The sequence below is a fragment of the Podarcis melisellensis genome (assembly GCF_964234715.1).
Source record: "Podarcis melisellensis genome assembly, chromosome: 8".
In the NCBI taxonomy this organism is placed as follows: domain Eukaryota; kingdom Metazoa; phylum Chordata; class Lepidosauria; order Squamata; family Lacertidae; genus Podarcis; species Podarcis melisellensis.
In genome coordinates, this window is record NC_138540.1 from 36,662,664 (window position 1) to 36,687,617 (window position 24,954).

General features: G+C 43.5%; 2 long non-coding RNA genes across 2 annotated transcripts; one reads left to right on the forward strand and one right to left on the reverse strand.

The window, feature by feature from the left end:
- Positions 1-8,590: 8,590 nt before the first annotated feature.
- Positions 8,591-10,304, reverse strand: LOC309377158. Its single transcript, XR_014171446.1, has 2 exons — positions 10,001-10,304; positions 8,591-8,742 (listed from the first exon to the last, which is right to left on the reverse strand). It is a non-coding gene; the product is annotated as an uncharacterized lncRNA (long non-coding RNA).
- A 2,956-nt stretch (positions 10,305-13,260) lies between these two features.
- Positions 13,261-20,383, forward strand: LOC309377174. Its single transcript, XR_014171465.1, has 4 exons — positions 13,261-13,630; positions 15,444-17,260; positions 17,409-18,709; positions 19,526-20,383. It is a non-coding gene; the product is annotated as an uncharacterized lncRNA (long non-coding RNA).
- Positions 20,384-24,954: the final 4,571 nt, after the last annotated feature.

Sequence of the window (24,954 nt, forward strand, 5' to 3'; positions counted from 1 at the left end):
GCGAAAAGTCAGTGATGCTCCTCAGTAAATGTGTAGTAGGACCAGACTGAAAAGTTTAGAGCCCTTGCCTGTCTCTACTTACGCAGCCGTGCAGTGAACGAATTAAGCCATATGTGTCTTATTAAGGAGGTATTCCCATAAACCCAGAAAGTGCCTAGTGGGTTCAATTAGCACAAAGATGTTGAATAGGGCAATGCATTATTCTGCTGAAAAGAGGAAGCTGTCTCAAAAGTAGAAGGAAGGATTTAAAGCCCCCCCCAACCCCCCCCCCAAGAACACCAGACTAGAGCCAGCCAATGAGCTTGTTTTCCCTTTGGGCTGCCAGGAAGGGAGCAAGGACAGATGTCAAGCAGTAAAGAGACTCCTTGTGGAATGGCTGCTTGGGGCTTATTCAATTATTCAAAGCCTTATGCAGTTGAGCCCGAATACCTCAAGGACCACTTCTCCCCACATGAACTAGCCCAGACCCTGCGGCCTTCATCAGAGTCCCTTCTCTGTGTGCCTCAGCCAAGGGAGATGCAGAGGGCCGACATATGAGAACAGGCTTTTTCAGTGTTGGCCTTGCGTTTGTGGAATGCCCTCCCCAGTGAAATGCACCCGGTGCCATCATTGTCAGTTTTTAGGAATCAGGCTAAGACACCCAGGCCTTTGGTAGTTAGCCTATACTGTGATGCTCATTTTTTAGTGGGGTAAGCCAGCACTCATCCTTCTTACTGTATTGCTGGATGCACAAAGTCAGAAAGTAGGAAAAACAAGAAAAGGAGAGACCGAGAGAGAGAGAGAGAGAGAGAGAAGGGGAAAACTACAGAAAGATAGATAAGAGTAACAAGGATTTCTGGCTCTTTGTCCTGCTGCTACATGTACAGTGGTACCTCTGGTTACGTACTGAATTTGTTCCGGAGGTCCGTTCTTAACCTGATACTGTTCTTAACATGAAGTACCACTTTAGCTAATGGGGCCTTCTGCTGCCGCCGCATCCTCATCTCATCCTGAGGTAAAGTTCTTAACCCGAGGTACTATTTCTGGGTTAGCAGAGTCTGTAACCTGAAGTGTTTGTAACCTGAAGCGTTAGTAACCCGAGGTACCACTGTAATATGTACCTAACATGCATAATACATATAATATGTAGCTTCCATATAATATGTGGAAGCTCATTGTGTAAGAGATTGTGCAATCTATTGCACAGCAAAGTTACCAGCAACTTGCTTATGCATTCTCTTGAGCAACCCTATTCTACTGGTATTCACCAATGGAATAAGGATACCACTAAGCTATACAGCCCAGTGTTCTGAAACGTCTGTGCTGAAGCATTAAAAACCGCATACCTCAAATAACCTATGTGGAACATGGCATTGGTGGTACAGTACAGTATACCACTGACCTAACGGTAGCAAGTCACACAAGAAGCCTGGTCCTGTCAGGAATGGGAACGTCACTGCAGCTGATTACCCAGAAAGGAAGACAAAAGCATTCTGTCAATGACGCATGTTGAGGGTTTTGCTCCGAGGGCACCCAAGGGTCCAGAGGTCACGTCCAACCATGGAATTGCTCAATGGGAGTGAAGCCTGCCTTGGAGTTAGCTGCCTCATCCATCTTCTCATCTTCCTGCCTGCCCTGCATTTCCTTAGAGCATTATGAAAATATCCTCACCGCCATGTTCCACTCCTGCCAAGGCTGGCCAATGCATCTCTGAAGGCATCCCGTTGTTGTTTCGCTAGTATTTCTATCGTAGCAAAAAAGCTTAAGGAGTCTTCAGGAAGAAATTTTCAAACATTCCACATAATTACCACCATAATTTATTTATTTTTTGCTTATTTGTTTCCACAAATTTATACCCCACCTTTCCTCACAAGAGGGAGCCCAGGGTGACTAACAAATATATTTCAACAGTGCTTGCTTGTTTGTTACTACTTCTACTTGTAGTAGTAACAAACAACTACAGCACTCGGATGAACACACCCCACTTATGAGCACATCTGAAGCTCATGAATGTATTAAGTGTGGTAGATGGTGCTTCTGGGTTGTTGTTGTTTTGTTATTTTACATTTTTATTTATTTATTGTACTCTTGCATTTCTATCTGCTGTAATTTTCTTGTGATAATATTGTGTTAATCTGTCTACTGCCTTGGGAGCCTTTGGACAAAATAGCATAGAAATAAACCAATGAATGAATGGCAGTACCAATAAAATATAACCAATAAAAATAACCAAGATATACACAGTAAAACTGAATAATCTTAGTATTGTTACATATTTGGTTAGTTCTGTTGGCATTCTTCCTAAGTGTCCCTACAAACAGACATTTTTTTATGGGTGTGCTCTGCACCAAGTTCTCGACACAGTAAAAAGGTAAAGGGACCCCTGACCATTAGGTCCAGTCGTGACCGACTCTGGGGTTGTGGCGCTCATCTCGCTTTATTGGCCGAGGGAGCCGACGTACAGCTTCCGGGTCATGTGGCCAACATGACTAAGCCGCTTCTGGTGAACCAGAGCAGCACAAGGAAACACCGTTTTTACCTTCCCGCTGGAGCGGTACCTATTTATCTGCTTGCACTTTGACGTGCTTTCGAGCTGCTGGGTTGGCAGGAGTAGGGACCGAACAACCGGAGCTCACCCCGTCGCGGGGATTCGAACCGCCAACCTTCTGGTCGGCAAGTCCTAGGCTCTGTGGTTTAACCCACAGCGCCACCCTCTTGACACAGTAGGCACGTTCAAAGCCATAACATGCCACTTTAAACAATCATGGCTTTCCTCAAAGAATTTTGGGAAGGGTAGTTTGTTAAGGGTGCTGAGAGCCATTAGGAGACCCATATTCCACTCAAAGAACTACAGTTCCCAAGGTTCCTTGGGAAGAGGGACTGATTGTTAAACCACTCTGGGAATTCTGCAACTTGAAATTGCCAACATGTGACTGAGGGTTGTTGTAGATGTCTATTGAGCATCTTCCCTGAACCATGTGCAGAGAGATTGTATAATGTTGGCTATTTAATGATTAGCCACTCTTTATGCATCTGCAGGGGACGCGGGTGGCACTGTGGGTTAAACCACAGAGCCTAGGACTTGCCGATCAGAAGGTCGGCGGTTTGAATCCCCGCGACGGGGTGAGCTCCCGTTGCTCGGTCCCTGCTCCTGCCAACCTAGCAGTTTGAAAGCACAAAGTGCAGGTAGATCAATAGGGACTGCTCCGGTGGGAAGGTAAACGGTGTTTCCGTGCGCTGCTCTGGTTAGCCAGAAGTGGCTTAGTCATACTGGCCACATGACCTGGAAGCTGTCTGTGGACAAACGCTGGCTCCCTCGGCCTATAGAGCGAGATGAGCGCGCAACTCCAGAGTCGGCCACGACTGGACGTAATGGTCAGGGGTCCCTTTACCTTTACCTTTACCTTTACGCATCTGCAGGGAGGTTCTACAATCTTTTGAGAGTTTGTTCCACAACAGCTCCAAATCAGCACAAGATTGAATCCCGCCCAAACATAGTGTCGGCCTGGAAGCACCCCATATCCTCATTTATAAAAACCCACAATAGGAACGCAATCTCCAGCCTCTCCATTTAGCCATTCATTCCTCTAGTCTCACGCCATGTGAATTTCATCCACTACAGACCACTCAGCCAAGCTTTATCAATGCACATGTTTTTAAACATTTGTCACCAACACATGCCTGATTCCTTTCCTTTTAAAGATGCTTACAGGCAAACATTTCAACTTATCTAAATTTAGAATTAACTTTGGAATTTTTCTGTTTATTCCATGCATGGGTAATATAATCACCCAGAATTTATTTGAGAATAAGGGAGACAGATTGAGACAGTAAGAGCATATCTACACCACAGAGTCCAACTGAAAGTTTTGCATGGGTTAAGACAGATCGTGTAAGACAGATAGCCAGTTTCCCAGACTATCCCTGTACCTATGCTGATTTCCTTCTTATCTCTTTGATGTTTAGACTGATACATCTTAGGCTGCATCCTGTTTCAGCTTCCTACTCCCTCTCACACACTTTTCTGTGGATCTATCTTTTGAAAACAAAGAGGCAAGCATGGCATTTTTGTTTGTCCAATTAGATAATTAATTAGGATAGAACTCTTTCCTTTCAATAATGTACTTCCTTTAATAAATAGAAGCTTTCTTATTTTATACAAAGTCAGTCTGAGTCTGAATGCCTTTCAACTAGATGCTTGCTGTAAGCAAGGCGCCATTTAACTAAAGTTAATTTCTTCTTCTGCATATAAACTCTATAAACTAACATCGGTTTCATGGCCATTTAACAGGCACAGCTCCCTGCCCCCCAAGCCCAGGCAGCCTTTCTCAACCTTGGGTCCCCAGATATTGCTGGACTACAACTCCCATCATCCCTGATCACTGGTCCTGCTATCCATCCTGCTAGATGATGGGAGTTGAAGTCCACCATAAATCCGGCCCTGTGCATACATGTTAATTTGCATGCATGAACATTAAAGCTCAATGCAGTGCACAGCCTAACATTTGACACACTGCAGCTGCTGAGGTATGTTTTGAACTGTCAGGAAGAGAAGATCTGGGCCTCTGGGATTTTCTAAGCAGTAAGTAAACTGAATTTACTCTCTATCTTAAGAATGGCTTCTGCTGAAAGAATAAGTTCCCTGTGTGTATTTAGTTGATTTATAGTGTTGGTTATAGTCAGGCTACTGCTGGAGACCAGGTCTGGAAAGTCATAAAACTGGCAGATGGGAATTTCCAAGAGCTCCAGATGAAACACTGTCTGTGCTGGGCGGAGCCTTCTGCTCAGTCTGGAGACAAGCAGGTTCCCCAAAACAATACAAGGGCACTGCTGGCTCAGATGAAGAGTTCCATCAAGTTCAATATCTCCTGTCAAATGTGGCCTGCCTCATGCCTTCTGGTTGAGCAAGAAGAGACATGATAGAAGCTTATAAAATTATGTATGGCATGGAGAAAGTGGATAGGGGAAAGTTTTTCTCCTCTCTCAGAACATTAGAGCTTGTGGGCATCCAAGGAAGCTGAATGTTGGAAGATTCAGGGCAGATAAAAGACAGTACATATTCAAACAGCACATTGTTAAACTATGGAAGGTTTTTATCTGCAAGGCTTTATACAGTTTCCTAGCAGGGCTCCCAACACAGGCCTGAGACAACTTTCTTATAGCCTAACAGGGGAATTGAATGTGGATGGGTTGCCAGGACTCCTGAATACAATACACATTTTACTTCTGGCATCCATCCTTTGAGCAGAGCCGTAGCTATGGGATGGGGCAGGACTATCCAGGGTTTTTTTCGCCCTGGGTGAAGCCTCCAGAGGGCCACCACTGAGGCTTCCAGACTGTGTGTGTGTGTGTGTGTGTGTGTGTACAGAAATGTACATGGGTGAATGCCAAACTGGGTCTCTGACCTGGGTGAAATAAAGCCTAATTTTGCCCCTGGTTTGAGGTAAGGTTATCAACATTTCAGCCACCCTCTGCAGCTGAGCCTTTAACATCGGCTTAATGTCCAGCTGTTAGTCAAGGATACAAGTGACGTTTGTGCTGCAAAAAGCGTCATTTGCAGATATTGACAGATCAAACCACTGTCAAAAGCACAGGAGCAGGCCAGACCATTTCTCTGCAGATCATTTGGCAACCTTGCTTTTTTTTGCAAGGCGTATTGTTTTAGCTGTCATGGCTTATGGCCAGTAGACGTATATTTTGCAAATTCTTCAAATACCTCCTCCCCCTCCTTTTTCTTTGCTGTATGTATGCATGGTTGGGGGTATGTGTCAAAACTGACATTGCTGCTATGGCTGTGGAGTTGCTTCCAAACATGAAAACATAATTCTCACTCTAGGGCAGCTGTGCTGGCTGCCAGAGTGACAGGGGGAGGCCTTACCTTCTGCCAGAACTTCTTTGAGAGATTAGACAACTAAACCTTGTATCACCACCACCCCAAAATCAAACCCAAGATTGTGTGCATGCTTTGTTTCTTTCTTTTCCATCTACTGCCAAGTATAAAGACTGCGAAGTGACCACAGCTTGAGAGGGCAGGATTCCTGAAAGCCCCCTGAGAAAAGACTCCATATGGAAATTGTGCAAGCCAAGGAACACAAATTCTTTCAGATATGGCTTTAAAGAAAAATCTCTCTCTCTCTCTCTCTCTCTCTCTCTCTCTCTCTCTCTCTCTCTCTCTCTCTCTCGGGATAATGTCCTGTTTTACAGAGAACAGTTCACTATAGGAGCTCTCTATTTGATTTGAAGGACTGTCCCATCAAAGCCTGCTTTAATGACAAAAGTTGGTCATCATATCCATTAATTTCAACAAGTTTTCTCTAAACATGACTGAAGTTAGATACAGCCCAAAGCACCGAGAGCAGGAGCCTTGAAATCACTCATCAATAGAGTGCTTTATACCAGCTGCACCTGGTGCTAAAGCTATGGCTATTCCTGGACCAGGAGAGCTTGACCACATGGGAGTCACCGACTTCAAGGCTGGACTGCTGCAATGCACTCTGTGTGGGGCTTCCCTTGCACCTGACCTGGAAGCTGCAGTTAGTGCAGAATGCTGCTGACAGGAGTGAGACGCTGTCTACATGTAAGAACTCTGCTCAGAGATCTGCACTGGTAACCCATTTGCTACCAGGTCAATTCCAAAGTGTTACTGTTGGTATATAAGTAGTTTGGGTCCAGTTTACTTGCAGGATCACCTTATTCCATATATGCCCACTCAACTGCTTTGATCTGAGGAACTAGCACTTTTGCAGTTACCACATAATAGGCATTCCGTGCTTGGAAGAAATCCATCTTTTAGTGTGGTAGCACCTTTGCCTTTTGATTCCAACCAGGTGCCTTTGCTGCACTCTTTTCAGCACCTGCTTAAAACATTTTTGTTTAGGCACACCTCTCCAGATATGTAGAAGTTATGTGTGTTTTATCTCTTAAGTACATTTTTTTAACTGGGGGTTTTTCAGTCAAGAATTGTAATGTTTTATTTTATACTTTTGTAAAACTTGCTTAGCGTCTTGAATGTAATAAAGTGGTGTATAAATTTTGATAAACAAATAAAGAAAGAAACAGCTAGCAGCTGAGAAGCAGACTGAACTGGAAAATAGCTCAGCTGGTCATCACCTTCCCCACAGTGGAGATATATACTGTACTTCTATTTCAGTTAGAGCAAATATTTCTAAATTTGCATCTACCCATGCACAACAGCAAAATGTGTCCTCTTTGGCAGTGTGATGTAGTGAGTTAGAGAAAGCCCAAGTGGCGTAGGAGTTAGAGTGTTGAACTAAAACTTGAGAGTCTGGGCTTCTAGTCCCCACTCAGTCATGAAGCTCTCTTGATAACCTTGGACCAGTCACCCTCTCTTAGCCTAACCTACCTCACAGGGTTGTTGTGAGGAAAAAGGTGGGAGAGAATCACATCATCTTCTTTGGCAAACACTCATAGCCGAGTAAGATTGTCTTCCATGAACACGCTTTTAACCGTGAGTCTGTAAGTGACTGTGGAGGCCAATTCTGAATCCACACATCCTTCCACAGTAGGGACATAGATTTCCGGGTGGGAGTTGATCATGGTGAGGGTTTGCCAAGCATGCCTTCTTCTTAGGACATTTCTTCCTTTCGTCCTCAATTTGAGCTTGTTTTGGTAGAGGCTGTTCTCCAACTGGAGTGCTCATGGGCCAGTGTTTCCCAGTTGTCAGTGTTTCTACTACATTTATTTTAGATTTGCCATGAGAGAGTCCTTAAACTTCTTTTGTTGACAACCGCCATTACACTTTCCATTTTTAAGTTCGGAATAGAGTAGCTGCTTGGGAAGGCGATAATCAGGCATCCGCACAACATGACTAGTCCAATGAAGTTGATGTCAAAGAATCATTGCTTAACCTAGCTCACAGGGTTGTTGTGAGGAAAAACATGGGGGAGAATCACATACACTACCTTGCACTCCTTGGAGAAAAGGTAGAATATAAATGTAATATCTATATCTATATCTATATCTAATGTGCAAGAAACCACTCGTGTGAGGAGGGAAGGCTGAGGGTCAGGTGGAGATGTCCCATGGACCCCTGCATACAACCCACAGTCTGGAGGGTCTCTATCCCAGAAAGCAATTCTGATGTCCCCCACCCCTCCCTTGTTGACTGTTGGGTTGGGGTTAGAGATAGTTTGGCACCTGTTGGTTTCTGAAGTCTGCTGCACTGCCTCTTGCCTGAGCCCAGAGCATTGCTTATCTTTTCCTCTTTGGCTGCTTGACATTTAATCAGAATGTCAGATGCAGAAGCCTGAAAGCCATGGCTTGGGACAGATTTTTTGGTTCATTAAAGTCCTGTTCTACTAATGGCCTGTGCGTGCTTTCAGAGGCCAGTGAGCTAGACTCCAGCTGTTCAGGCCTGGAGCTTGTTAGAGTAATTTTCTAAAGATTAGCAAGCATTGATTCCCCAGGAAAGCTTCCCCTCCTTTTTTTTTAAAAAAAAAAAAGACAGGAAGGGGGTGGGGGAGATTGCCCAGTGCCCTTAATCGCTCCTGACTGCACCCACAGTATGCATAATTTAGGAAGCAAACCTTTCATGGTTGTGGTTGGAAAACAGAGGAGGGAGCAAATGTTTTCATTCCAGCAATGCTGTTAATGACAGCAAATATTATGTTTTTATTTTACCTATGTAATTGGGTGGTGGTAGATTTTCCACTCCAACCCCCTACCTCCCAGCAGCAGTAATTGGCAGATCAGCCCATTTCCATGTCAGTTTCTCATGTGCTCAATCATAGGACTCTTCTGTTCCTATTTTAAAAAAAATAAATAAATGAAAAATGCACGTTTAAATTGTATCCATTTTGTTTTCATTTTTCATTCATTATTTGCCTCAAACACTTGGCATTTTCAAATACCGGAAATGCTTTTCAATACATAAAAAACACAACACCCTGAAACTATATTGCAGAATTTGGAGCTGTGTGCAATCCACTGAGAGGTGCATTTCAATTAATGATTAAACCCAGGACTGGCAAATAAGACTGGTCCACTTTAGCATGCAGACTGAACAAATATCTCTTTCGCCCCTGTGCAGCAGAGTTCCAGTATTCCTGGCAGTCAGAAGTACAACAGGTGCAGCAGACCTCCATCACTTGATCTCCATGGTTAGACCTACTTTTATTTTTTATTTTGTATACCTTCATCCAAAGATCTTAGAATGGTTCACAGCATAAAAATATGAGAAAAAAAACACAAAATATGTAATAAAAATAACAGAACAAACCAAACCAATAACTGCCACCCAACCCCCGCTTCCACATTTAAAACTGTGGACAAAAGGATATTATTTCCTTTCTGGAAAGTAGGAAATGGGTTTATGTTAATGCTTCTATAGGCTAATGCAGCATTTAATGTTTAACAGTCACTAGCAAATACAAAGCAGCTGAGTCCAAAACTGAGGGAATATTAGCAGTAGAAAGTTGAAGATGAGAGCAAGTTAGACTGCAATCTCGTACACACTTAGCTCACACTCCCATTTATCGTAATGTGGCTTCTGGAGTAGATTTGCACAGATGTTTGGAGTGTAGATTGGAGTGTAGATTTACACTGTGTTTGGAGAACCTGGAAAGGAGAGGAATGGAAGATGGGGCCAGGAAAGACTTCTCTAAAATAAAAGTGGGACTCAGGGAGGAATTTAAAGGAAGAGAGGGAAGGGCAGTCAGGGAAATGCTTTGGCACATCAAGGTGACGATTAGAGAGGAGGCCGTAGCTAGAAAGCTGCAACCAAATGTCATCTGTTTTTAGTGCAAGGGATGGAGTGGAAGGTTGTGTGTGGAGGCCTCTCTTTCCATTGCCCTCCCCGTAACCTCAGCTTTTGTGTGGAAATGCATCAATCAACAAGCAAACATCTCAGACAGGACCTTACAGCAGCTCAGGGGCCAGGAGGTCAGTAAATGTCTGAACCGTATCATTGCAAAATTTCCTATCATAATTGAGGTTTTCAACTCAGCTTGATATATGTTGGTTGTTGCTTTTTTTAAAAAAAAGAAGAAGAGTGATAAAAAACCTGCTTGCTAGATTTTCAATATCTATGCCAATAAGAACATACGGAGATTTTGCGTGATCCGGCCAAAGACTCATCTAGCCCAGAGTGCTGTTCTTGCAGTGGCCAACCAGATACCTATGAGAAGTTTGCAAGCAGGACCTGAGGGTGGCGGTTCTCTCCCCACCTGTGGTTCCCAGCAACTGGCATTCAGAGACATTAAGAGTCATCCCTGCCTCTGACTGTGGAGGCAGAGCCTAGCCATGATGGCTAGTAACCATCAATAGACCTCTCCTCCATGCAAGCCCCTCTCAAGAAACTGAGTTGCACCCAAACACTGTAAATATACAGTGGTACCTCGGGTTTTGAACACCTCTGTTGCTGAACGTTTTGGAACTCGAATGCCAAAAACCGAGAAGTAAATACTTCCATTTTTGAATGCGTCTCAGAAGTCAAAAGGCTTCCGCTGAGGTACCACTGTATTTTTCTCAATTTTCTCTGTAAATTTGCTGACCGCCCTTTACACCTTGGCTTTCAAATGTTTCAGAAGTTGAATGGTCTTCTGGAATGGATTATGTTTGAAAATCAAGATTCCACTGTACCTTTTAAGGAACAGAGCCTGTGCATTAGGAAAAGAGAGGGAAGGATACAGAGGACATGGATTGGCTGGCCACAAAAAAGCATTCCTAAACTTCCTTCTCTTCTTCTTTCTGCTTTGGAAATGTCGATTGAGGGACAAACCAATGAGAATGTTGTTTCTCTAAAGCAAAACCAAAGTGGAGGTTTGTTGTTTCTAATATTTAGTAGTATGGATTGCATTTATTTATCCACAAAGAACTTAGCACAGGCAACATTGACTCTTACGTTTGGCTGCCTTGGAACAGCCTTTTGCAGATGTGGCTGGTTTATAACTCCCATCAGCCCTGGCCATTGGCCATGTTGGATGAAACTGATGGGAGCTGGAGTCTAAAACATCTGGAAGGTACCAGCATAGCTGTCAACTTTTCCCTTTTCTTGTGAGGAATCCTATTCGGAATAAGGGAATTTCCCTTAAAAAAGGGGAAATGTTGACAGCTATGAGTACCAGGTGGGGCTCTTGGTGGATGTTTCACCATGAAACAATCTTAATCAGAGATTTTTTCATCCTGACCCACAGAGTCTGGTAGTTTGAGGGTTTTCTTATGCTATTTTCTTTAATTAAAGATTATATAAGCAGAAACTGTGGTATAAAGAAGCCTGAAACACTGAAATCTGGATCCACTTTGAAGCAGCTAATCTGCCTATTGTTATTTCTCATGTGGTCAAAATGCATTTAGTAAACACAGGGTTGTTTATTCACAGGAACTATGTCACTGGGCTAGGTTCAAGCTGGTGGTACTGGCATGCAAAAGACTACACAGCTTGGGACAAGGATACCCAAAAGATATTCTCATCCCTTGTACACTCAAACTTCTGCAGAAGAGAGCATCCTGCAGATATTGTCTCTTTATGAGTTCCATTCCACATCATTTAGTCCTCTCTACTACTGCTACTACTACTACATCACTTTACTCATAAAATAAGTCAAAGGAACCTACAAACTATTGTCTTTCCAGCACTTGTTCAGTGACTTTCCTCTAGATTTTGAAGTGGAGATTTTTAAAACATATAACACACTTGTGTGAATTTTAAATTGTTTTATACTGTATATGCAATTGTTTTTATATGTGTAATAGGGTTTTTTTAAAAACCAAAACCACAACAATCATGTGTAACTGATTTGATTGTTTAAAATATGCAGTCCTTTGCTTTATGGCTTTGAGATAGGGATGTGATTTTTCAAAATCTCTGTTATAATTTTCTAAAACTCGCTCGCACTCATTCCTTATCCCGACTTCTCATGAGCCGGCTCAGCGGCCCACAGTCCCATAGGCTCATTACTCTGATGCTCGGCTGCCTTGTCAATTTCTTTCTCTGCTGCGTGCCTGTTGCGAGGTCTTCCAATTAGGCACAGTGGAGTCTGCTGGGAACGAGGCATCCATCAAGGAAGGCTAAGCGGCAGAGCTGAAGGAACAGACTAAACAAGATGTAAACTGGAAGGCTCCGCTCCGCCCTGTGCACTGCCACTCCACATGACTGAGCAGGGTTAGATTGGCCAGGTGGTCAGAAAACACAGGCCAGGCTTCAAGTGAGGAGCTGCCAGATCCTTGGCAGGCTCCGGTTGAAATGCTAACAGCCACCAGGTCTAAAAAACTTGCCAGTGAACAAATACAGACTTTAATACACGGTTGTAGCCTCGCAGGGCAATGGGCCAGATGCGGCCCTCAAGTCCTATCCATTTGGCCCTTGGCACTCTCAGACAGCCATCCCTCCTCATTCCTCAGCTGTAGGATGCTAGCATTCAAAATGCATAAGTAAAGGGTCAATTGCAAGAACTATAGAACTCTGCAATGTCATATATCTGAGGCAGTTATGGCAGTTGGTACAGTTATGGCAGTTAGGAGAACAGTCTTAAGAGTTAGAGCAGCAGGTACACTGTGTTGTGCCGCTGTCTGCCTCAGAGAGAGTTTAACCTATGTAAGACATATTTAAGAAACATCCACCTGCTTTGTGTTTTTAATCTGCATCTGCAAGTACAAGTTATTGGTTCTTTAAACTTTCAAAGAGCGTGTCTTGCATAGTTTTTTATAGGAGGGGAAAAGAGAACTAATTAAAGGGTCAAATGACCCAGGGCTATCTTCCGCATTCCCTAGCAAATGGAAACTAGAGTCTAATTCCCACATCATCAGACCTGCCCAACACCCTCCTGGAATGTAAGAACATAAGAAGAGCCTGCTGGATCAGGCCAATGGTCCACCAAACCAGCATCTTCTCACAGTGGCCAACCAAGTGCCTGTGAGAAACCCTTTAGCAGGATCCAAGCACTCTCCCCTCCTGTGGTTTACAGCAACAGGTATTTAGCAGCACTTACTGGATGCACAGGACACGGGTGGCACTGTGGGTTAAACCACAGAGCCTAGGACTTGCTGATCAGAAGGTCAGCGGTTCGAATCCCCATGACAGTGTGAGCTCCTGTTGCTTGGTCCCTGTTCCTGCCAACCTAGCAGTTCGAAAGCACATCAAAAGTGCAAGTAGATAAATAGGTACCACTCCATTTCTGGTTCGCCAGAAGCAGCTTAGTCATGCTGGCCACATGACCCGGAAGCTGTACACTGGCTCCCTCGGCCAATAAAGTGAGATGAGTGCCGCAACCCCAGAGTCGGCCACAACTGGACCTAAAGGTGAGGGGTCCCTTTACCTTTACTGAAGGCAAAGCATATTCATCCTGGCTAAATAGCCATTGATAGTGTGGTGGTGGACTCCTTGAAGGTGGCCCTTCAGCAGATGGATCAAGTGAGGGTGATCCGCAGAGCTAAAGACCACCTTCCAGATCTTTCCACTGTCACTCAAAGGGAACTGGAGCAGGTATCCCACCACGCTCTCCGGGCACTGCTTTGCCAACACAGAAAAGCCAAAGAATGCCACTTTCCGCTGCTCCATGGAGGGCCGCTTGGGGTTTTGGAGAAAGGCCTCCAGCAGCAGCTCGACCTGCACAGCTTTCCCACTGAATTTGTCCAAAAATTGATGGAGCAGGGCATGGATTTTCAGTGGCATGAAAATGCCCTTGACCGCAAGGTCCCTGGTCAGGTAACACACTGCCTTCAAGAGCTGCTCTGGAGGCAGGTAGGCACCAAAGACCATGGGAAGAGCATGCAGGAAGAGCATGCAGGAATAACTCTGGGGAAGGTCCTCCAGATGGGTTAAGGATCCACCAAGCCCTAAGGATTGCCTCCTGGCTCCAGGTTGTTTCCTTCAGCATGGCTTCCTTGCGCCACATGACAGGCAGGAGGTTGCAGAGTGTCTCTGCACAGCCGGCATCTGGCTCTAGCACACAGAGACCCAGGACTGCCACCATCTTGCCCAGGATGGATTCTAGAAGCTCTACAGAAGGGTGTTTATTTGCTTCCAACAGGAGGCCTGAAAACTTCTGAAGAGCCTTGCTGCGGACCTCTTTCTTCCAGCTCTGCAGGACAGAAGCTAGCTGGACCTGGAGTTCTTCCTGGCTGAAGCCCTCCGGCAAAATGCCACCGGGCTCAGCAGCACCCAATGGTGCTGGGACACTCAGAAGTATGTCCTCGTCTTCTCCCAGGCTGCAGACTGAGATGGTGTCAAACTCAAAGTCAATGCTCACGGTCATCAATTTTCAGACAGCAAACGGTCAGATTTACTTTTCTGCACATACTTACTTCTTCAGACAGCAGTTAATCTAGGGCCATTGTATTTTGATAGATGGCCTCTTTCAATTTGGGAGCCATGTGATTGGTAATTATCTCTACCATGGCTTGGATGCGGATAAGGCGATTCAAGTCTTATACTGGGGTACGATACCCTTGCATACCATCCTGACGCCAAGTGGCTGGGCCACATTCTTTAATGATACAATGGGGGGCCATTCCTGGGTTTTCCATGTTTGGGTAACTCCTATCAAGGACGCTTCAGCTGATCTATTGTGCCTCAGATCATTATACAGCAGGACAGCCAGCTGACCTCCTACTTCACTGGGGAGGAAAAAGAACTTAGGCATGAGTATCCCTACATAACAAACCAAAGGGCCACAATAAATGTGAGAATGTGTACCCCTGGAAATCCTTGAGTGCGCTTCTAATAGAGAAGTTATGGTAACCTGTTGCTTTATGAAACTGATGATTTTGCAAGTTGCCGCTCCCACCCCAACTGGGGCAGAAATACAGCTAATGTATGAATCACAAAGAAAGGACTCAAAGCTAGAATGTAAGTTGCTACTTGGTGCAAATGGCTACAAGTAACACAGGTTCCCAATTTGCACAGTACCACAATGTAACAAAACACGGTGAGAATCAAACCTGAATCAGCATAAATTGCCAGAGTTATTGCGTATGTGTAAAACATGAAATGAGGTAATGATGTATATGATTGGTGAAAATTGAAATGCTTTGCTTGAAATGTTCTAAATACCACCACCTGGACCACTGGGTGGGGTTGCAGTTTTGCAGAACTATCCGACTGTAACCTATTGCTTTGCAATAAACGTTGGACTCCCAACTCCTCGTGTTTCTGAGTTTTTTATTGACATAAACTCAGGAGATAAGTTCTAATCGTCTTTTAAAACCATCCAGGTTGGTGGCTATTAATACCGTCTGTGGGAGCGAGTTCCATAGTTTCACTATGCATTGCATGATGTGTCCCTGAGCTCTGGCAACTCTGGAAGATAGGAAACCAGTCTACAGTACCAAGTTAAATTTGAATCTTCTCAAAGGGTCTTGAGAAGGTTTTCTCCAGAAAAGGCAGACCATAAATATTCTTTTATCAACCACTTACCAGACACAAATTTAAGAAGAAATTCCCTTCCCTTCACCCTTGTTCTCTTTCTTCACTCCTTCCCAAATTCAGACTGCAATTCTCTTCAGAGAGGTTTAGGGTCCGTCCTAAGCTAAACTACTATTAGATTCACAACCTCTTTTCTGTAGTGATGCAGAATATGATTCAGAAGAGGGCATCTGAGCATGTGCGGTGAACCCTCCTCTTACCACTAACTAAAACAAAAGTCTTTAGGTTTAATCCATGGCTTCTAAATGCATTTGAACCATGAGATGTCTTCTGTTAGAAATTAAGCACAGCGTTTCCTCTGAAAACTCATTTTTTTGATGATAAATAAAATTAGATTGTAGCTCCCTCTTGTGGAAGCTGTTGTTTAAGTTTAGCAGTGCCAAAGAATGCATACAGTACTTGTATAGTTAGCATATTTATCTAGCATACTGAAAGTATTCTTCAAAGCACTGCAGCATACTAGCACAGAAACTCTGTGAGGCAGCAAATCAGCCCATGGTTGTAATAATCCAGTTTTGATGGAAGTTACTGTTGCTCTTAGTGTATCTGACTTGGGAGAAGGCATCTGGAACCAATGGCCTTCTGTCACAGCAATTCAGCCTTCTTGGCTGCAGCTGGACTTCAGCCCTCACTTATAAACACTTCAGGAATTTGGGATAGCCCTGACCTTCAAACAAGCATCTCAGCAGCTGGTCCCAGGAACTAGGCCAAACAGCTGCGTATGTTATATTCTGTGCTTTAAAAAAACAAAACAAAACAAAAACAAAAACCAACAGCCCCCGAGTTCTGTTGCCAATGTTATTTTCCCTTTGCTAATTTTCAAATTTCAATTATTTTCTCTCACCTATTAAAGGAGAATGGTAAAAAAAGGAAGAAAGGGAGAACTTTACATCAGTAAACTGGTGTTGTGCAGGGTGTTATCTGTAAAATGAATTCAGGCTCTACCAGGAGCTACTTTATTATGAAGAGTGTTTATACAATTCCCTGGCAGGCCTCTTAACATGAACCTGCAGCAGTTTTGTCCTCCCATTTCCCAGAGGGAGAAGAGAATCTGGGTTGCACTGAAGGGGACAGCTCATAGTTAATTCACAGTGCCTGGGTGCTCAGGATGAAATATTTCTACCTCATGGTGGAAATGATACATAGAGTACTAATTGACTCATTTTCCCCAGGAGATTTTTTTTTTGTTCCGATGAAACCATTAATATTTTACGAATCAGTCCTAATAAAGGTGAGGAACAGTGTGCGGAAGGACTTCCTTGCTGGCAGGAATGACAATGATGTGGTTTTGTATTTCCAGTTCCCACCAGAGTGATTACGTACATATTGCTGAGCATCAGCAAATTCTATCCAGAGCAGTTCTCATTCTCTGCAGGAGACAGCCTTTTGTCTGTGTATGTATCCGTATAAGAGACCAATTCTGTGCAACAAATATGTTTGCAAACGTGACATAAAGGTTGGCAACGTTAAACCCGATGTGTGAGAATCCCTTGCAGATGACCACAGTATCTGGAGACAATCAGTCAGGTCATGTAGCCACAGCAATGAGCAGAGGAAGAATGACTGCTCAGATGTACCATGTGCCAGCACAACTGGATGCATTCATCTGCCCCAGTTGCAACAAAACAGGTCTTTTCTGTATTGGCCTCTACAGCCACACCAAGCGCTGTAACTCTCCAGTGACTTGATTTCACCCTCAAAGGTGCACTCCTTCATCGTCTCCCAAGATAGACGGATGCCCACCAACAGAAGATTGTGTAGTATGTGAGAAAGGGGCCGGTTGAATGGAGGAACATGAGATCACACATGACCTAGAGACTGTTGGAAAGAAGAATGTTAGACCACAGTCTTATGCATCCAAGTTGCAGGTGGAGGTCTTGACTCTCTCGGTGGGTGAGAGTGATAATAATAATAATAATAATAATTAATAATAATAATAATAATAATAATAATAATAATAATAATAATAATAATAAATATTAAGAAGACTGTGCACGCAGTTTACAAACTTCAACCTAATAGGAGCTGGCTGCAGATAATAGCACAGAACTTTGGTGGGGTCTGCCTTCCTCTGCTTCCCTCTCCCAATTAACCTCTGTCTCCGGGGCCTCCACTTGGGCCATAAGCTAGGGAGAGTTTTACAAACTTTTCATGTTGGTGACACACTTTTTAACATGCATCAGGAATTCAGTTTTACTAGCAAAGCGGGGGTTAAACTAGTCTCTTTCCAGCTCCAGGAGGAGTGCGGGGAGTGTTTGCGCAGCACACCTACACACTGTAGCTGACACACTAACGTGTTGCGACAAACAGTTTGGAAAGTTCTGAGCTAGGGCAACCCTATGACATCTCCAGGGACTGCCCCTAGGTCTTAGGTTTGGAAATCTCAGGGTCTGGGATGTTCCTCACATGGCAACCCTATTCTTGTATAAAGATTCACAACACACAGCTAGACTCTAGCCTACAGGTTCTGCTTGGTCTATTGATCCAAGATAGTTGTCTGTCTGACTCACTACAGTGCATTTAAATTCAACCCCTCAAATGGTTGCCAGGGTCATGAGCAATTTGAGGAGGCCATGGCGGTGTGCAGAGCATGCCTGCAAAACTGATTTGCAGACGAGTGAAACGGAAACTAGACTTAGGATTCTCATTTCCGATTGAGTTGGAAGTTAAATCACTTCCCATATGGCACTTTACATAAGATTACAAATTAACAACAGGGCTCACACACGGCAATGAGAAATGTAATCAAAGGGAAATGAGTGGAGGCATAAACATAGCAGGGCTAGTTATCAAGAGCAAATGCACGTCAAACTCACTTGGGGTCCCCAGCTGAAAACCATAAGAACGTAAGAAATGCCCTGTTGGATCAGACCAAAGGCCCATTCAGCCCAGCAGGCTGTCCTCACAGTGGAGAACCAGGTGCCCCTACAGGAAGGCCAGAAGCAGGACCCAAGTAAAATCATTGCCCTCCAAGAGAGATCAGTACCATAGAAAAATTATTTGGTTTCTCAGCACTAAATATGGAGGGGCCGTAAATAAACATCAGCACATGGAAAAATATTGGGTTGTATTCAATGCTAGTCTTACTCAAAGGGCACACATTTTACATGACTTAGATCCATTTATTTCAATGGGTTTACTCTGAGGAGGACTTAGAATACAACCATTGGCCTTCCTCTAATCTGGAATGATGAAATACAGTAGATTTAATCTCAACTGCAGCCTCTACTGCTACCCAACCTAGCGTCTTCCAGTTGTTGTCGGACTACAACTCTCATCATCCCTGACCTTTGGCCATGTTGACCAGGCTGATTGAAGTTGTAGTCTTAAATATCTTGAGGGCACTAGGTTGTTGTTTTTAAAAGATATTTATTGAAATTTCAAAGGTTATACAAAAAAAAGTAATAAAAACAAAACACAAACACCAAAAAATAAAAATACAAAACTAAAAACTAAAAACTATTTAAAAACAAGTAAAGTTTCATTCCCTTATTTTCTTATAACTTACTTCCCCGACCTCCTCATACCTCCCCTTTTTGTATTCCAATTTCTAATTATTAATTCAGCAAATCCTCTCCCTTAATTTTCATTTAATTTTAAACCTTTCTTTTCTTTTTACTTAATCATTACAGCTGAAAAAACCCTTAATTTTCTAAACCATCATCATTCTAACATTCATTAATCTTGCAATATTTCCCAAGATAGTCCTTAAATTTCTTCCAATCTTCTTCTGCCGTCTCTCTTCCCTGGTCTCGGATTCTGCTAGTCATTTCTGCCAGTCCCATATAGTCTATCACCTTCATCTGCCATTCTTCCAAGGTGGGTAGATCTTGTGTCTTCCAATACTTTGCGATGAGTATTCTTGCTGCTGTTGTAGCATACATAAAAAAGTTCTATCCTTCTTTGGCACCAATTGGCCGACCATGCCCAGGAGAAAGGCCTCTGGTTTCTTCAGGAAGGTATATTTAAATACCTTTTTCATTTCATTATATATCATTTCCCAGAAAGCCTTAATCCTTGGGCACGTCCACCAAAGGTGAAAGAATGTACCTTCATTTTCTTTACATTTCCAACATTTATTATCAGGCAAGTGGCAAATTTTTGCAAGCTTGACTGGGGTCATGTACCACCTATAAATCATTTTCATAATATTGAGGGCACTAGGTTTGGGAAGGATACCCTGTTGCCTTTTCATTGTGGCCTTTCTGAACTGTAGACGTCTGGGATAGTACTGGAGAAAATGTGCCTCTTCTGTTGTTGACAGATTAGAATTGCATTTTAGGAAGTTCAATTCTGGGTAGTGTGTCCTCGTCTGCTGAGTGTCAGCATTGCTTAGACTAGCAAATGAATGCTATCAGGACAAGAGGCAGCCTTCATTTAAGCTCTAGTCCAATCCCATTCAGCACATTTAAACCTGGTGGATTTCCTGTGGGAATCCCACAAGAGGGCACCAGTTCCTATAATCAGCATCTGAGTTGAATCTCAAGGATTGCAAACTATTGATCTCCAAGAGAAGAGTCTTTCTTGTTTCAATTGGTTCAGTTTCTACAGCTAACTTGAACGGCTCTTCAGCCTGATCCATGCGTGGAGGGCAGTGACACCACACATTACCCCCCCCTAACCTTCAAATATGGATATGCACAGTGAATTGCGAGATTTATCTGTTGAAATCAGGCTACCTGCAATGGATTTCATGCACTGAAAACCCAGTGTGCAGCAGCTGTGTAAAAGGTCAGTTCCATGCTAGAATTCATAATAAAACTGTCAGCGGCATAATGCTGTTATACAAATCTATGGTGCAACCACACTTGGAATATTGTGTACAGTCATGGTCATCTCACCTTAAAAAGGCATCTGAAATATACTCGGAATCGAGTGTGAATTTCATGCTCTTTATTCAGCTCATAGTAGTAATGAATGAAACTTTCCCCAAAACGTCTAGCTATATATACATTATTTACACAATGGGCCCAGTGTGATTGGCTAATTCCATCTGCTAATGTAGGCCAATCAGGTTGTGGATTCACCTCCTCCAGATGCCTGATTGGCTGCTCCTGCAGGCCAATCAGGTCGCTGATTCACTTCCACCTGGAGCTGAATTGGGTGGCTCCTGCGGACCAACCAGACTGCTGCATTCTGGATCCTATTGTTCTAGCTCAGTACATAACAGCATCTCTCATAATACTAGAACCCAGAGCTGAATGTTGGAAAAATTGGGACATACAAAAGGGAGATACTTCTTCACACTGTGCATGGTTGAACTATATGGAATTTACTCCCATAAGAGGTAGTTACAGCCACCATCTTGGATGGCTTTGAAAGAGAATAAGGGTATTGTTGGCAACTAGCCATGATGGCCAGGCTAGGATCCACTTCCACTGTTGGAGAAAGTATGCCTCTGAATACAAGTTGCTGGGATTCACAAGTGGGGAGAGTGCTGTTGTGCTCAGATCCTGCTTGCAGGCTCCCCAGGGGCATTTGGTTGGACACACTGAAAAATAGGGCTAGACGGGCCTTTGGCCTAATCCAGCAGTTAGGCTCTTCTTATGTAGGCCATGGGTGGCCAATATGGTTCTCTCCACAGGTTCTTACTACATATGCTAGAATCTTTTATTATGGATCATGCTATGTGGGGCTGCCCGCCCCGCCCCCCCAAGCCTTGCGATCCAAAGTGGAACATTTTAAAGGGACAGGCTTCCTACCTCATTGAGAATTAAGTCTTTGAGTCTTAATTGGCCACAGCCTTTTCCCATATACAATTGCAAAAGCTTTGAAAGCATTCCCTCTGTCTCCAATGTGCAGGCTTTGAGTGCTGTTGCTGATGTAGCTGAAATGTCGCCATCGGTATGCAACAGGGAGGTGTTTAGAAATCAAGCCCATGCTCCCCTCCCCAACCCCCAACCTTTCAGTAGAAGGAAAGGGGACCTTGTTGAGAGTATAGGACTAGAAAACCAAGGGAGGGGCAATGGCATAGGTGCCAACTCCCAGGGGACCTGGGGACCTGAGCACCCACACAATTCCCCATGAAGGGACTGGGCACCCATAAATTTTGGTGCCAGGGCCATGCACACTGCATGGCACCCATGGCCTTGGGCACCCATGGTCACAGGTCCAAGTTGGTACTCCTGGGCAGTGGAGTGTTCTGGCAACGGGGACGTTCCTTTCTGCAATGTTTTATTGCAGGTTCTATTTGTTCTTGCTGCTGACCACCCTTTCTCTCTTAATGAATGTATTTCCAGCTTGCTACTCACCATCCCCTGCCTGGCTAGGCTTGTCAACTTTTCTCTTAGCTTCTGTAGCAATTAGCAGCCGACAGCATTCATCCTTGTAAAAAGCTTCACCAGCTAATTCCTGCAAGACAGGTCATTTTTAAACCAGCTATGCCATTTTTTCTTGGTCTGTTGCCATCTACAGGTTACCCCAGGTCACTTCTGTGACTCCAACAAGTTTTCGTCAAAGTGTTCCAATAGCGGCCATCGAACCAAACTTTTCAATTTTCCTTATTTCTCTAAATAAGCATAGCTGTGGCCCAGGAGAAAACTTTAAAAGTAAGGTAAAATTACATTACAGTAAAACACATTTGATCCTTAAAAAAAGAAAAGCTACCCTGACATGTAGCTTTTAATATCCATCATTGCACATTCACATGAGACGTTTATTTTATTTTTGAATAGTGCCATATAAAAGGTGGCTGTGTAGACAGAAGTCCTGTCTTTTGGAGTTCTTGACCAGCATTGATACATTGAACGGAAAGCACCAGGCTACAATAAATAAAGCATTTGGATAGAAGCATATGTATATTGATTGGAAAGAGGGAGAGGTATTTCATTTCAGATCTCCTTTTCCAAAAAGTGTGAGAGAGGCTTCTGCAGTATGGAAAAGAAGATCTGGTCCCATTTCTGAAAGAACACGCAGTCTAATTTTGGAGGTGCCAGATTGAAAGCGGTAGACGAGAGTTTGTAAGGCGGCTTGATGAGGTGGGAGGAGAACATTTGCTCAGGATCTGCATTTTTCTAGGTTACAGGGAAATAAGGATGGTCTGGGTGGCTAAATTCAGTTCCATCTCAATCTTGCTGGCCCTCATTCATAGCTCTAATCTGTGCTGTTTGGAGCTGATTTTTATTTTTATTTTTGAAAGAGGCACATCAAAATTGCATGAATTCTGCATGATTTTTAAAACATAAAACACACATTTGAAATGTAAGATATGCCCCTTTCCATTTTTAAAAGTATGTAGAGGCAGTGTTTTTATTATGCTTAGGCTGAAATACTCTGGAGAATGGTTTCAAGGCTAACCTTTATGTAGTGCACTAAATGTCAACTACTTTCCGCATTTGTAAGACATCAGTCTTTTAGTGTGGCGGCACCCACTATTGACACAGTCCTCTTTTGGGCAGCTGCTGAAAACATTTTTTCCAGCATGAGTCAGCATGGTGTAGTGGCTAGAGCAGACCTGGGAGATCCACGTTCAAATCCCTGCTCAGTCATGAAGGGTAAATAATCTTCTGTCTAATTTACTGTAATTAGTTAAAGCTACGAAAAATTAATACAAATCTTAAGTGAAAAAAGAATCTTCTGTCTAACATAATATTTGTTCTACTATATTATTAAATACTATTTTTTTCTTTTACACTGTTCATTGCTTTTTGTAACCTGTAATCAAAACAAATGACTCCATTGATTAGATCCGAATTTCATTTTTCTTAATTCATCCAACAGTTTTTCAACTGATCTGAGTTCCCCTTATTTTCACTGGAACTATGAACTTGTATGCACATTTTATTTGGTGGGAGAACTGCATAGCAAAATTAAAAGAAGAGCAAATTTTGGGAAAAGGCTGTATTCTGGTTTGTGCATTCTTCCAGAAAGTGTGAATTAGGGAGGTTTGCTTTCAGTGTGAACTGAATTGAAATTCTTCCTTGTTCTTTTTCCAGACTAGTGGGAATTTTGTCACTTTGTTGATAACCTTCCAAGGTAAAGGTAAAGAACCCCTGGACAGTTAAGTCCAGTTTAATTTGACTATGGGGTGTGGTGCTCATCTTGCTTTCAGGCCGAGGGAGCGGGCATTCATCTGCAGACAGCTTTCTGGGTGATGTAGCCAGCATGACTAAAGCGCTTTTGGTGCAACAGAACACCATGACTGAAACCAGAGCACACAGAAATGCCATTTACCTTCCCGCCACAGTGGTACCTATTAATCTACTTGCACTGGTATGCTTTCAAACTGCTAGGTTGGCAGGGGCTGGGACAGAACAACAGGAGCTCACTCTGTTGTGTGGATTCGAACTGCCGACCTTCTGATTAGCAAGCCCAAGAGGCTCAGTGGTTTAGACCACAGCACCACCCGTGCCACCTGCCACTTTCCAAGGATACATCACATAACTTTTCTCCTTAAAGATACAGTGCAGGGCAAGGGGGCAGCGAACCACTTCTGGGAGAAGAGTGTGTGAATGGAGATAGTTGCTGGGGGGGGGGGAGGGGGAGAAAGAAGAAAACAGATTCTGATTAAATTGACTGAGTCCATGTCAGGCGCGCGGAGAGCTCTGAAAGAGATTTCCCAAGCTCAAAGCCATAATCTACTCAGGAGCCATAAGAAGCATTAGAAAACAATTTGACAAAATGGGGAAAAATTGGTCCCCAGATATCAACGAGGGCAGCAAAGAAAAGAGAGGCAGAGAGTATATAAATGTGTTTTTGAGTTACTGGTTTAAAAACAGAACCAAACTGTTTTGTATGTGCTGCTCTTCTTTCATCGGTTAGCTTTAAATTTGAATTTAGTGTATTGTATCAAACTAAGTCCTGCTCAAAGCAGACCCACTGAAATGAATGGCCCTAAATTTCTCATGTCACTGAACTTAAGCAGGTCTACTCTAGCAGTGAATACCACCCAATGGCTCTCCTCCATCAGACGTGAATATAACCGTAACTGATTTTCTTGGAAACACAGTGGCACATAACTGTGGCTTCTTTCCTTTAAAAGCCCTATAAAAGGGTGAGCTTAGGGTCACCCCTGAACAACTGAGAGTACATGTAGGTGACCTGAATCTGTCCTGGTTTCAGAAGCACGATCCTATATTTTGACGGATTCCAACAGATATTGATGAATTTTGAGCAAACTATGCTTCTGATAGGTGTGATGGCAACACGTTGGAATTTGGGGTGCAACTTAGCTTGTAGAAGAGGGGTTTTTCATGGGTTAAAACAGACAAAGAGTTAAGACCTTCAGACTCTCCCTGTTTAACTTCTTGAGCTCTTGGACTTCAAGATGAGAGAGGTAACCTTGGGGCTATAATCTGAGAACAAAGGAACGAGTATGTGGCTACCTTTGTTCTTCTTCAGACAAGTGGGAACTTTCCTGTCCAGGTTCTGCATTACAGCTGACAATATTTAATTTACTCCAGAATTATTTTCTTTGTTTCTGTGTTTACAGGACCAGGGGTGGAGGAAGTCTCTCAGGCACCAGGGGCGGTGCCCTGAGGGTCAGTGTGAACCGCCCTTAGGGACGCGGCACGTGCAGCTTCTCCTAGGGACATGGCACGCACGGCACATATTACAGCTAGGACCGTCTGCTGTAGAGTGGCTGAGGTGTCATG